The following is a 15,490-nucleotide window of genomic DNA, read 5'->3' on the forward strand; positions in this document are numbered from 1 at the left end:
TATGAAGCATGGGGGACAAAATGAAATGGGGTGGGTTGTGATATGGTTATTTAATATAAAGGGGGGACAAGACAAAATTTAGTGGGGGAATCTTGCATTATTTTATGTTAGGCATGGGGGACAAAATATAATGGGGTGGTGTGATATATTTATTTAATGTAATGGGGATGAGTGGGAAGATAATGGGTTTGGTAGAGAAAGGGATTGATTTTAATTGATTAAAGGGTGGGGATTATATATAGAGGTCTTAAAAATCAGATAGAGGGGGGAGAGAAAAAAAGAGGGATTAGAAAAAAAAGAGCTGAACATTTATTCCGAAAAAAACATTGAAACTCTCAAGAAAAAAAACATTGAAACTCTCAAGAAAAGAAAAACATACAAAGAAAAAAAAAAGTTGAAAATTAGAAGAGAAAGTAGTACACACCTGATAAATATTCTGGTATACAGGTGTAGAAATTAAGGGTTGAAGATTAACTAGCCTTTCAAAAATCTGAAAATTTCCCTTGGTTTCTGTCCGTTATTTTCGGCATTCCTGGATTTTATTTTGAATTTTTCAAATCTGTCACTGGGATTTTCGTTGACTGGTTATTGCTGGTTATTGTTGCTGTTGCTGTGTTACGTATTACGTTGCTGACTTTCTTCTTCTTATATTGACAATATCAGGTACACAACTGTAATTTTGGCATTTTGTAAGCTGAAATGAAGAATGGAGTGTTAAATTTTTAATTTAGTTTAATTTAATTTTTTGTATTGTATTTAGGTTATTCATGTATTATTATTCTGTAAATCACTGTCATTTGGCATAACTAGGCATATTATAGCGACATATTAAATAACACCTTAACCAGATTATTAGGAAATATATTTAAGCCTGATTATTAATTAAAACTGTTTAATAATAAAAAAATAGAAGAAATAACGTAAAAAATGGCGTTATTGAATCAGTTTGGCAAAAATTGACTAAGTTCCTTATTCATAAGGTTTTTCGTCAACGATAAGTTAATCGGAATCATGTAGTTAATTTCAGTTAAAACATGAATTAGTTTGCGAATCAAGTATTAGGATATGATGTGAATTAAAACAAAGTTAGTTAAGGTTAAATTGTTTATTTTTTAGAAATATGGTTTAGTAATCAAGTTTGTTTTTCTTTCAATTTTCAGTATTTGTAAATAATTAGTTTCAATAAGCTTAAGTCTTACTAACAATTTGAATTTTAATCCAACTATGGGATAATTAGTTTTTTTTTATTTTTTTATTTGTTGACTATTCCATGTTGTATTTATGATTATAATTTTTATTACTTTCTGTTAATATTTGTTTTTCTCTTCTATTTAATATGTTATTTTCAAGAATGTAGATATTGATTTTATATTTATAGACAAACTTAGTAATAATAAAAAGGTAGTCATTAAAGGATATTCTTAAAATAAGGAAGGATTTCGCTAAAAATAAATAGATGTAAATAATACAAAAATTTACAGGATTCTCCAATCTCATTTATTTATTTAATTATTTAAAAAAATTACTTAGAATTTGGGATGGATTGTTTAGTGAATTTCACTTCCTTCCCCAAAGATAATGACGCGCTAGACTCTTTAGGCGCGATTTAATTAATTTTACCTTCTTAAACTCGGATGCGCATTTCATGCGACCCAAATCTAAATCCTAAAACATTGAATAAAAATGTGTTCCGGATTGCGGGTGCATTTCATGTGACGTAATCCAAAGACATGTTTTAAACGATGTTCACAATTTTTTTAAAAAAAATAATAATAATAATAATAAAGTGGTAAAGAGTTAAAATTGGCACATCGGTTCATAATTGTATTAAAATCAGATAAATAAGCCAAATATGACAATTGAGCGACCGTGCTAGAACCACGGAACTCGGGAATGCCTAACACCTTCTCCCGGGTTAACAGAATTCCTTATCCGGATTTCTGGTACGCAGAATGTAATATGGAGTCATTCTTTTCCTCGATTCGGGATTAAAATTGGTGACTTGGGACACCCTAAATCTCCCAAGTGGCGACTCTGAAATAAATAAATAAATCCTGTTTCGATTGTCCTTTAATTGGAAAAAACTCCCTACGCCCTTCGCGGGGTCGGAAAAAGGAGGTGTGACACCTAGTGATTCTTTGAGTGCTCCTGTTTATGTGTCTACACCAGTGGGTGATTCTATTATGGTAGATCGTGTCCATCGTTCATGTATAGTTATGGTTGGGGGTCTTGAGACTCGTGTAGATTTGCTCCTTCTGGACATGGTTGATTCTGATGTCATATTGGGGATTGATTGATTATCACCTTACCACGCTATCTTGGACTGTCATGCCAAGACTGTGACTTTAGCGTTGCCAGGTTTGCCTCATTTAGAGTGGAGAGGGACTCCTGGTCATTCTACCCGTAGTGTTATCTCTTTTATATGAAGGCTCGGTGTATGGTCGGGAAGGGTGTTTGGCCTATTTGGCCTATGTTCGTGATTCTAGTGTTGAGGTTTCTTCTATTGATTCTATGCTTGTTGTTCATGAGTTTCCTGAGGTATTTCTTTCAGACCTGCCGGGTATGTCACCCGACAGGAATATTAACTTTTGCATTGATTTGGCACCGGGCACTCAGACCATTTCTATCTCGCTGTATCGTATGGCCCCGCCTAAGTTGAAAGAGTTGAAAGAGCAGTTGCAAGACTTGCTTGAGAAAGGTTTCATTTGACCTAGTATTTTGCCTTGGGGTGCGCCGGTGTTGTTTGTTAAAAAGAAGGACGGATCGTTGAGAATGTGTATTGATTACAGGCAGTTGAACAAGGTTACCATCAAGAATAAGTATCCATTGCCGAGGATCGATGATTTGTTTGATCATCTTCAAGGACTTGAGATCTGGCTACCATCAGTTGAGGATTAGGGCATCTGATGTCCCTAAGATAGCTTTCCGCACTCGGTACAAGCATTATGAATTCCTAGTAATGTCATTCGGGTTGAGAAATTCCCCAGCAGCTTTTATGGATTTGATGAACCGAGTGTTCAGGCCTTACTTGGATTTGTTCATGATAGTCTTCACTGATGATATTTTGATCTATTCCCGTAGCCGGGAGGAGCATGAGCAGCATCTAAGAGTGATTCTTCAGACTTTGAGGGATAGTCAGTTGCATGCCATGTTTTTGAAGTGTGAGTTCTGGTTGAGTTCAGTTGCATTCCTGGGTTATGTTGTATCAACAGAGGATATTCAAGTTGATTCGAAGAAGATCGAAGCAGTCAAGAACTGGCCTAGACCAGCATCAGCTACAAAGATCCGGAGTTTCTTGGGTTTTGCAGGCTACTATCGTCGCTTTGTGGAGGGGTTTTTGTCTATTGTAGCCCCGATGACCAGGTTGACCCAGAAGGGTGCCTAGTTCAGGTGGTCAGACGAGTGTGAGGCAAGCTTTCAGAAGCTCAAGACAGCTTTGACTACAACACCAATGTTGGTTTTTCCCACAAGTTCAGGGCCTTATACAGTTTATTGTGATGCATCTCGTATTGGACTTGATGCGGTGTTGATGTAGGATGGCAAGGTCATTGCCTATGCTTCGCGGCAGTTGAAGATTCATGAGAAGAACTATCTGGTTCATGATTTGGAGTTGGCAACCTTTGTTCACACATTGAAGATTTGGAGGCACTATCTGTATGGCGTGGCATGTAAGGTGTTCACGGATCATAAGAGTCCGCAGTATTTGTTAAAGCAGAAGGAGCTAAATTTGAGCCAGAGAAGGTGGTTGGAGCTATTAAAGGACTATGATATCACCATCTTATATCATCTGGGAAAGGCCAATGTGGTGGCCGATGCTTTGAGTAGGAAGTCAGCCAGTATGGCCAGTCTTGCTTATATTCCGGTCGGTGAGAGACCGTTTTCTTTGGATGTTCAGGCTTTGGCCAATCAGTTCGTGAGGTTGGATGTTTCTGAGCCCAACTGTGTTAGCTTGCACAGTCACTCATTCTTCTTTACTGGAGCGTATCCGAGATCGGCAGTGTGATGATCCTCATTTATGTGTCCTTAGAGACACGGTGCAGCACGGAGGTGCCAAGTAGGTTACCTTAGGAGATGATGGAGTTTTGAGATTTCAGGGTTAAGTTTGTGTTCCTAATGTGGATGGACTCTGAGAGTTGATTTTAGAGGAGGCCCATAGTTCCCGATACTCTATTCATCCGGGTGTCGCTAAGATGTATCAAGATTTACGGCAGCATTATTGGTGGCGGAGAATGAAGAAGGACATTGTTGCATATGTGGCTCGGTGACTGTCGGCAGGTTAAGTACGAGCATCAGAGGCCTGGTGGTTTGTTCCAAAAGATTGAGATTCCTGAGTGGAAGTGGGAGCGTATCACTATGGACTTCGTTGTTGGACTCCCACGGACTCAGAGGCAGTTCGATATAGTGTGGGTTATTGTTGATAGGCTGACCAAGTCAGCACATTTCATTCCTGTGGCAGTCTCCTATTCTTCCGAGAGGTTAGCTGAGATATATATTCGGGAGATTATTCGTCTTCATGGTGTGCCCATGTATATCATTTTGGATCGAGGTACGTAGTTTACCTCACATTTCTAGAAGGCAGTTCAGCGAGAGTTGGGCGTACAAGTTGAGTTAAGCACCACGTTTCATCCTCAGACGGACGGGCAGTCCGAGCGGACTATTCAGATTTTGGAGGATATGCTCTGAGCTTGTGTCATTGACTTTAGAGGCACGTGGGATCAATTTTTGCCTTTATCAGAGTTTGCCTACAACAATAGATACCAGTCGAGTATCCAGATGGATCCTTATGAGGCTTTGTAGTAGGCGGTGTCGGTCGTCGGTTGGATGGTTTGAGCCGAGGGAGGCTCGGTTGTTGGGTACAGATCTGGCTCAGGATGCCTTGGACAAGGTCAGGATTATTCAGGATAGGCTTCGTACAACTCAGTCTAGGCAACAGAGTTATGCCAACCTCAAGGTTTGTGATTTGGCTTTCATGGTTGGTGAGCGGGTATTGCTTCGAGTGTCGCCTATGAAGGGCGTGATGAGATTTGGGAAGAAGGGCAAGCTTAGCCCTAGGTTCATTGGCCCGTTTGAGAATCTTGATCGAGTGGGAGAGATGGCTTATAGACTTGCATTACCGCCGAGCTTATCAGCCGTGCATCCAGTGTTTCATGTGTCCATGCTTTGGAAGTATCACGGCGATCCATCCCACGTGTTAGATTTCAGCACTATCCAGTTGGACAAGGACTTGTTTTACGAGGAGGAGCCGGTAGCTATTCTAGACCAGCACGTTCGTCAGTTGAGATCGAAGAGTTTTCCTTCTGTTCGTGTTCAGTGGAGAGGTCAGTCTGCTAAGGCATCGACCTGGGAGTCTGAGTCCGATATGAGGAGTCGTAATCCCCATCTTTTCCCCGACTCAGGTACTTCCTTCTTCTGTCCGTTCAAGGACGAACAGTTCTTTTAGAGGTGGAGAATATGATGACCCAAAAGGTCATCACTTATTTTTAAAAATAAATTTTGCATTTCGAGGCCATAAAAACCTATTTCTGTCTCACCTCGATTTGCGTGCGCAGTCCGGGCGCGTAGCCGGAAAGCCAATATGTGAAAATTTGTTGAAAATGATGAATTTTGACTTTCAAATAAATTAAGTTGACTTCAATCAACGTTTTGGGTAAACGGACCCAGACCCATGATTTGGCGGTCCCGGACGGTCCGTAGAAAATATGAGATATGGGCGTATGCCCGGAATCGATCCGATGTCCCAAGCGCTAGAAATAAATTTTTGAAAGATATTATTTTGCTGAATTAATTATGAAGTAAAGAAAAGAATTTATGTTTGAATCCATTGGTATTGCGCCCGTATTTTGGTTCTAGAGCCCGATACAGGTCTTATATATGATTTGAGTCAAGCCTGTGAAAATTGGTAAGAAACAGACTTGAAATGACGTGAATCATACCTTATTTGAGAAATTTGGAAAATTTGAAGTTCTTAAGTAATTTCATGATTTTGATGCTAAATTCATAGTTGTTGATGTTATTTTAGTGATTTGAATGCACGAGCAAGTCAGTATGATGTTTTTAGGTTGGTATGCATGTTTGGTTTGGAGCCCCGAGGGCTCGGGTGAGTTTTGGATAGGCCAGGGAGTAGAATTGGACTTGGGAAAATTGCAGGTTTTCAGCTGGTATAGTCAGGTCTGCAATGCGAAGCTTGGCTCGCAAATGTGACAAATCCTCGCAAATGCGAAGACTGGACCTGGGCAGCCTTAGTCGCAAATGCGACTGTCTTCTCGCAAATGCGACTGTCTTCTCGTAAATGCGATTTCGCATTTGCAAATGGTCTCTCGCAAATGCGAAGTGACCGGAAAGCTGATTGGGTCACAAATGTGAAAGTCCCAGTTTTGAAGGGTTCGCAATTGTGAACCCTGTTCACAATTGCGATATCAAAGACCTATAAATTCACACTTAGACACATTTTCAACCATTTTTCACATCTTATCAAAATATAAACTCTCTTGGGCGATTTTCCAAGGAAAACTTCTTCTCCAAATCAATTGTAAGTCGTTTATAACTAGTTTTCTTCAATCGTTAACATCTTTTCACATAATTTCAACTCAAAATCAATGATTTTCATGGGGAAATTGGGTGTTTTGGGTAGAACCTAGATTTTTCAAAAAATGGGGATTTGGACCTCGACTTGAGGTCCGATTTTAAAATAAATTATATATTTGGGTTTGTGGGAAAATGGGTAATCGGGTTTTGGTTCGAACCTCGAGTTTTGACCGTGTGGGCCCGGGAGCAATTTTTGACTTTTTGGGTAAAACTTTGAAAAACTTATTTTCATGCATTAGAATTGATTCATTTAGCATTTATTGACGTAATAAAGTAACTTGTGGTTAGATACGAGCGAATTGGTGGTGGAATCAAAAGGTAAAGCGATAATTGAGACTTGAATTGTGTTCGTGGCATCGAGGTAAGTGTTTGGTCTAACCTTAGCTTGAGGGATTAGGAGTCGTGTCTTATTTTCTACGTGTTAATTGTGGAGTACGACGTATAGGCATGGTGACGAGTATCTATACGTTGGTGTCAAGCATGCCCGTGAGTCTTGTAGTATAATTGTTATGACTCCGTTGTGGTTTATTACGCTTCACATGTTATTATCATTATTTTTTCCTTGCCGGGATGTTATTGTCATATTATTGTTCCCTTGCGGGGATGTTGTTATATTGCTCTTGCTCCCTTGTTGGGATTCTTCTGTGATTGTTGTTGATTTGTAATTGGGATCGGGTGGCACGCTGCCATAGAAATATATGAAATGGGAGCGGGTTGCACGCTTGCAACAAGATATATGAAATGGGAGCGGGTTGCACGCCTGCAACGTGATATATGAAATGGGAGCAGGTTGCACGCCTGCAACGTGATATATAAAATGGGAGCGGGTTGCACACCTGCAACGTGATATATGAAATGGGAGTAGGTTGCATTCATGCAACGAGATATATGAAATGGGAGCGGGTTGCACGCCTGCAACGAAATATATGAAATGGGATCGGGTTGCACGCCTGCAACGAAATATATGTAATGGGATCGGGTTGTACGCTTGCAACGAGATACATGAAATAGGATCGGGTTGCATGCCTGCAACGAGATACATGAAATGGGATCAGGTTACACGCCTGTAACGAGATATATGAAATGGGATCGGGTTGCGCGCCTGCAACAAGATGTGAAATTAAAGTGAATTCTGCATTTGTTTTCCTTATCCTTGTTAGTAATTGGATTTTGGTTTCTTGATATTCTGTTGTTATCTGTTATTCCCCGAAGCATGTCTTCCCCCTCCCATCTTTAACTGTAATTATCTAGTTTTATTTTTCCGCTGTATATGATTTAACTGCACAGGTTTATTTGGTAGTTTATTCCTAGTCTCGTCACTATTTTACCGAGGTTAGGCTAGGCACTTACCAGCACATGGGGTCGGTTGTGCTGATACTACACTCTACAATGTGTGCAGATACTGGTACCGGAGCGTTTGGACCGCAGTGAGGTTGATGCCTTCAATCCAACTGGCGACTCGAGGTAGTCCTGCAGGCGTCCGCGGGCCTTGGTGTCACCTCCTATCTTTCCTTTATCCTATTTCCTTTACTTATTTCAGAAATAATGTATCTTTTATCTTTCAGACTTTGTATGTAGTCTCTTAGACCGTCTGTGAACTTGTGACACTAAATTCTGGGTAGAGTTATATTTAGACTTTCGCGGTTTGTATTAAGATAAATTATCAGATTTTGTCTTCCGCCTAATTATTTCTACTATTTGTATGATATCTACTCATCATTGATAACGGTTTAAAACTAGAAAAGGTTAAGTAATTAGAATAATTTGGCTTGCCTAGCTTTCACCAGTAGGCGCCATCACGACTCTCGAGGTGGAAAATTCGGGTCGTGACAATAACACATTTAAAATGTCTTTAGTCTTTAGCCACGACTTTAATAAACTTTAACTGCCCGGACGAAAATACCCTTCTGCTCATGTCCTTAATTTTTGAACTTAACTTCAGGACTACATGTCCTTAACTTTTGAAGTTTTAATTCTAAGTTCAGGACTTCAGGATTACATGTCCTTAACTTTTGAACTTGGAACTCTAAGTTCAGGACTACATGTCCTTAACTTTTGAACTTAACTTCAGGACTTCAGGACTACATGTCTTTAACTTTTGAACTTGTAACTGTAAGTTCAGGACCAATTGTCCTTAACTTTTGAGCTTGTTAGTTTAATTTAAGGACCTATTGTCCTTAACTTTTGGGCTTCTTAGCCTAAGTTGAGGACCTATTGCCCTTAACTTTTGAGCTTGTTAGTCTAAGTTCAAGACTTCAGGACCTATTGTCCTTAACATTTGAACTTGTAACTGTAAGTTCAGGATCTATTGTCCTCAATTTTTGAGCTTGTTAGTCTAAGTTCAGGATCAAATATCCTTATTTGAACTTGTAATTCTAAGTTCAGGACCAAGTGTCCTTAACTTTTGGACTTGTAACTGTAAGTTCATGATCCATAACGTAGCAGAAAACCAAACGTTATTTGTATCTTTTCACAAAATAATAAGATAATAATAATAATAATAATAATAATAATTACAATTTAAGATTGATGTCAAATTACATGACAGAAAGCTAATAGCATCACTGCAAAACATTAGAACAATATTTGCGAACACAAAGAACTGATACCTTCTTACTGGTATTAAGCTCTCAGCAAATTCTGCTCTCTACTCTTCTACACTATCACCATCAGCAGCTTCCTCTGCAAATTCCTCTGCTTCAAGTTTCAAGTCTTAGAACCCCATAAATAAGCCTGCAGTTGCTTCTGTTTCCTCTACAATCACTAGCAAAACCAAGGCAGCAGCTGTTGAAGCAGTGAAGGCAACTAAAGAAGAAAATTCTTCCGGCACAGTTCTTCTCCCTGACATGAAAAAGATAGAAGAAAGGATATAACACAGTCTTTTCATATTAATTTTAATAGACTAGTGATTATTATTGTTAAGCATTAAAAATACTGAATAAAAAGTAAATACCATTTTAAAAAGTGGCTACTCCACACAATTTTTACATGATAAATAGGACGAAGCCCAAAGAGTACAAAAGCCCATCTAAAAAATATAAAGAACAAAACCCAAATTACAAAACAAAATAAATGCTCCTAGTCTAACACACACAGAGAAGATAATAAATAAATAAATGAAAGAAGAAGAAGAAGATTGGAAGCTGCAATAGCCCGGTTTGACTGAGCAATCATGCAGTTAGTAGAAAAAATGGAAACTGAAGTGCAAATTTTGTTAAATGGAATTTACCTATTTATGTATTACTATTTGACAGAATGATTCTTAACAGTAAAACTTGCATGCGGGTTTGGATATCATTTTATATTGGAGAAAATGTAGATAACTTGGCATATTTTTTGGGGGAGGTACACAAAGCCAAAAGAATTATATGTAGCTTAATTAATTTAGTCTAAAGATGCCAGAAAAGTAGTTTAGACTTATCCGATCAATCCTTAAAGTGATGAATTAGACGTTATCGGAATATCATTACCAAAAGGTAACGCAAAGAAATACCATTTTGCCGGTTCTAATAAATCTTTGGATTCCATTATTGATAGCAAATTATTGCTTTTGATTAGCTAGCTTTTTATATTAAGATAGGTTTTGAGGGTAGAACTAGGGTTTGAATGTACAAAATGGAGAAATAATGATTCTCCTCTTTAAAATATTGAAAGAAAACGGCCTAACAAATGTTGGAAAGAAATCACTTTAGGTTGGGTGGTCATAGACTTATAGTGCATAAACATGTGATATTAGTTAGCTAAAGAGGAGACATATTCCCACCTGCCCTTAAACTTAGTTTTTTTCGAAAACCAATATCTCAATATTTCAGATCAGTAAATATAAAAACAGTTTTTATATTCATTTACTATTTTGTGATAATGATTTTAGACTCTTACAAATATTTATATTGTTATATGTAACTTGAGTCGAAAATATTTAATGTCACGCCTGCTCCTATTAGTTATATATATATATACTCCTTAACCATTCACTCATGTCTAATCGGATGAACATTATATTGTAGTTATTTGTTTTTTTATGGACGATATAAAGTTATGGATTTTTGTTATTTGTGGCTTGAATTATTTCTTTGTATTTTTAGGAAACCCATATTCCCTATAGGTTTAGGAAAACCCATTGTCCTAATAGATTTGGAAAAGGAAAACTCATAGTCCTTGTCAAATTGGGAAACATTTCTCTTATAGGTTTGGGACCTTTTGGGATCTATATATAGGGGTTGTAGTTGGGGATTCTATTGATTGTATTGTGCTTTTCTTCTCATTCATAGTGGAAAAGTCTCTCTGCTTTTGCCCCGAGGACTAGGCTTGGCCGAACCTCGTTAAATCGTTGTGTTGATTTTTCTTCTCTATTTGCTTTGTGTGGGATTGTGTGCTAGTTAACCCACGATATTCCGCAACAATTGGTATCAGAGCAAGGTTCGGGTTTCTACACATAATTTAGGGTTAAGATGGTCTTCATCATCTTCAACAAAGTACGAAGTAGAGAAATTTGACGGAGGTTCTAGTTTCAGTCTATGGAAGATTAGGATGAAATCGTTCCTGGTGTTACAAGGATTATGGAAAGCAATTGATGAGGATTTTCCTGAATATATGAAAGAGACAGAGAAGGAAGACCTGAAGGAGAGAGCTTTGAGTGCGATCTTCATGAGCGTTACAGATAGCGTTCTTCGGGAAATTGCTGAAGAAACTTCTGCAGCAACGGCATGGAAGAAGCTGGAAAATCTGTATTCTAAGAAATCGCTGACAACATGCCTCTACCTAAAAAAGAGGTTATACAATCTCCGTATGAACGAAGGTACACCTGTTAAAACTCACCTTGATGAGTTTAATTCAATTATAATGGACCTGAAGAATGTGGATATCAAAATTGAGAGTAAGGATCAGGCCTTGATTGTGTTATGTTCTTTACCATAGTCTTATGATACTTTTGCTGATACACTGCTATATGGGAAAGATAGCATTTCACTAGAAGATGTTAGTAATGCACTAAAATCTAAAGAGTTAAAAAAAAAGCTTTCCAGACAATAGAATTGAGGGCGAGGGTCTTGTGATTAGAGGAAGAACACAACAAAAGGACTTTAACAGGAAAAAATCAACCGCAAGATCAAAGTCTAGAGCAAGGAAGCAAAACTGTTATGAGTGCGGGGAGCAAGGTCACTACAAGAGAGATTGTCCTAAGCTGAAGGAGAAAAGAGGGAAGCAGAAAATAGATAATTCAGCAAATATTGTTGACACTGGCAATAATTCTGATGATAGTGATTATGTAGGGGAAGTTTGTGCTGTGAGTTCTAGTCATGGGCAAAATTCTTGGGTTCTTGATTCTGGTGCTACTTTCCACATGAGTCCACACAAGAATTGATTTGCAACTTACAAACAAATGAATGGGACTGTCTATATGGGAGATGATAATCCATTACCAGTAGAGGGGGTTGGTAACATCAAATTAAGAATGTTCGACAGAACTATCAGAAACATTGAGTGTTGGCATGTTCCTCGGATAAAGAGAAATTTGATTTCTCTTTCGACTTTGGATGATCAAGGGTATAAATTTCACTCCGAGAATGGAATACTTAAAGTGTGTAAAGGCTCCATGGTACTCATGAAGGGTAAACTACATTCTAAATTATATCATCTTCAGACCAGTGTAGTTGAAGGGGAAGCTGCTGTAGCTTTTGGGAAAAGTGATCTGAATCAGTCTCAGTTGTGGCACTTGCGACTTGGCCATATGAGTGATAATGGATTGTCTTTGTTGAGTAAGCAGAATTTGCTGAATGGGTACAAAAATCAAGCTTTGAATTTTTGTGAGCATTGTGTGTTTGGTAAACAGACAAGCATAAAGTTCATCAAGAAGGCCGAGCACAAGACCAGAGCCAAGTTAGATTATATACACTCTGACTTGTGGGGTCCAAACAGAGTTCCCTCCAAGAGTGGTGCCAGGTATTTTATGACTTTGATTGATGATTACTCAAGGATGGTGTGGGTGTATTTTCTGAAAACAAAAGATGAGACATTTTCGACATTTGTTAAATGGAAGACGATGGTTGAGAGGCAGACGAAAAGAAAAGTTAAGCGTCTTCGAACTGATAACGGGTTGGAATTTTGCAATTCTGAGTTCGATAGTTTCTGCAGCAGGGAGGGCATAGTGAGACACCACACTTGTGTCGGAACACCACAACAAAATGGTATTGCAGAACGTATGAATAGAACGCTTTGTGATAGGGCACGAAGCATGCTTTCACACTCAATCAATACAGTTTGTTATTTGGTCAGTAGATCTCCATCCACAGCTATTGAGTTCAAAATTCCTTTTGAGGTATGGTTCGGTTCGCCTGCTGATTATTCAAATTTAAGGATATTTGGTTGTCCTGCTTATGCTCATGTGAGGGATGAAAAACTTGAGCCGAGGGCAAAGAAGTGCATATTTCTAGGGTATGCAACTGGAGTGAAAGGTTATAAGTTGTGGTGCACAGATCAAAAGACTCCAGGGCTAATTATCAGTAGGGATGTAACATTCAATGAATCTGCCTCACTGGACTGTCAGAGGGAGAAGGCAATAGCAGAAACAGATCATGGTGTCAGTGACCGCATAGAGCTAGAAATTGAATCTCCACTAGCTCAGCCCCAGTAGTTCTAAAGTAGAGGAAGTGGAGGAGGTGCAAAATATTGATCAAGACGATAATGTTGATGCACCTGCGCAACAACAACCATATAGCATTGCAACAGGTAGGGAGAAGGGAGTGATCAACCGACCGCAAAGGTTTGCAAACGTAGTTGATGAGAATCTTCTTGGATATACGAATCCAGTGGGATTTGCTTTGGCAGTTGCAGAGACCGTTGATGCGTTTGAGTGTTATAGCTATCTAGAAGCTATTCCGAGTATAGAACCAAATCGACGGATTAGTGCTATGAGTAAAGAGATTGAGTCTCTTAACAAGTTTAGGTGTTTTCTAGACTTGGTTGATGCGTGCGAAAATGGATAGAGCCCTTGCAAGGGCTGAGGGCAAGGTAGAGAGACGTTGTTCCTGTTGATGAAGAGAATTCAAGCCAAGAGGAAGATTTGTTATTTGTGGCTTGAATTATTTCCTTGTATTTTTAGGAAACCCATATTCCCTATAGGTTTAGGAAAACCCATTGTCCTAATAGATTTGGAAAAGGAAAACCTATAGTCTTTGTCAAATTGGGAAACCTTTCTCTTATATATCTGGGACCTTTTGGGATCTATATATAGGGGTTGTAGTTGTGGATTCTATAGATTGTATTGTGTTTTTCTTCTCATTCATAGTGGAAAACTCTCTCTGCTTTTGCCCCAAGGATTAGACTTGGCCGAACCTTGTTAAATCCTTGTGTTGATTTTTCTTCTCTATTTACTTTGTGTGTGATTGTGTGCTAATTAACCCACGATATTCCGCAACAATTTTTTTTCAGGAAGGGGAATAAGAAACTTGGATTTTATTGTCAAAGAGGTAAACTTTTTATACGATTGTGAATTCTTTTATATGCTATTGTCATGACTCGTGTCGTATAAATTAAAGGTTATTTTCAATCAAAAAATAAAAAAAGGAATTTGTTAGTTTTTCAGGTTGGCGCGAATGGATTGCAGAGATGGTGGGTGGCAGACATGAAAAACTCCACACGAATTGATGACAAGAAAGAGATCCTATTAGTGCCAAAAATCAAAATGGAGAAAAAGGAATTCAAAGCCTTAGTGGATTCTCTTCCACTCAGTACTACATGAAGGCTCACTGTTCTAAAATTTGGAAGGTAGCTAATTAGCTCATCCGTCAATCAGGGGCGCATTCAGCATTTAGGATTCTAACTTATATAGTTTTAGCATTAAATTAAATCTATTAGTATTTTTAAAGATATGAATTTATATCTATTATTTTTGCAGTTCTAACAAATTTTAACATATAAATTTCAACTACATATAAAAAATTATGGGTTCAATTAAATCTGTTATTAGCACCCTATATCCTCCCTGCCGGCAACATTGTGTTCATTGCTAGAAGGGCTTTCAAGAATTATTTTATGTTCATAAATCCTTCCTTCCAATCCTTCAAGAGATATTTTCTTGCTGTTCTTCCTTTATATCATTTTCATTTTTCAAGAAAATATATACCTACGAATAAAGAAATGTGAGATCATATTTTATTTTAAACTCTGTAATTTTATAAGCTGGAATCAATACTTCATTTACATTGTCTCTTTTCACATAGTAGTTAACAATGTAGCATAGAAGAGGATTCAGCCGGAAAATAGTACAATTACTAAGAATTTGAACTCGTGACTACGGAAATTTGAGCTTTTAATAATTGGATGGTTACCTCCGGAGTACATTTAAGCTGCTGAGTAAATTAACGGAGAGAAAACTATATAGTATAACCGCTCCAAAAAATAACAACCAGAAAAATATATACTTTTTGTATTTTAATGTATAATATACGCAAAAAATATATAATTTATACATAATTAGTATATATTTTTATTTGACTAGCAAATGTAATTATTTTGTGCATTCCTTAGTCCTCAGAATTATGCAGCCCAAATAGATTTGCAATGTAAAAAGGCCTTTTACGTGAGCCCTGTATCGTCTCTATTCTGTGCAAAGCCCAACAGCTACTAGGTTACGTTTGGACTAAACATATGGAGCAAACGAAGCAGGCCATTCACACATACAACCACATTAATTGGGCCCATATCAGAATGGATCGCAATTATATCATAACCGAAAGAGTTATTGCAGTATTTACCAGCCCAACTTTTTAATATGGACTGCCCATTTAGGTACTGGGCTTTAAATGCTCATGTATCAGTATTACTGAGTAGAATCTGGGGCGATGTGCACCATTAAGAGCACATGTCTTTACTTTAAAGCCACTGCTTTAAATGTCCTTAGTCTTTA

Source organism: Nicotiana sylvestris, chromosome 7 (genome assembly GCF_000393655.2).
Source record: "Nicotiana sylvestris chromosome 7, ASM39365v2, whole genome shotgun sequence".
Lineage (NCBI taxonomy): Eukaryota > Viridiplantae > Streptophyta > Magnoliopsida > Solanales > Solanaceae > Nicotiana > Nicotiana sylvestris.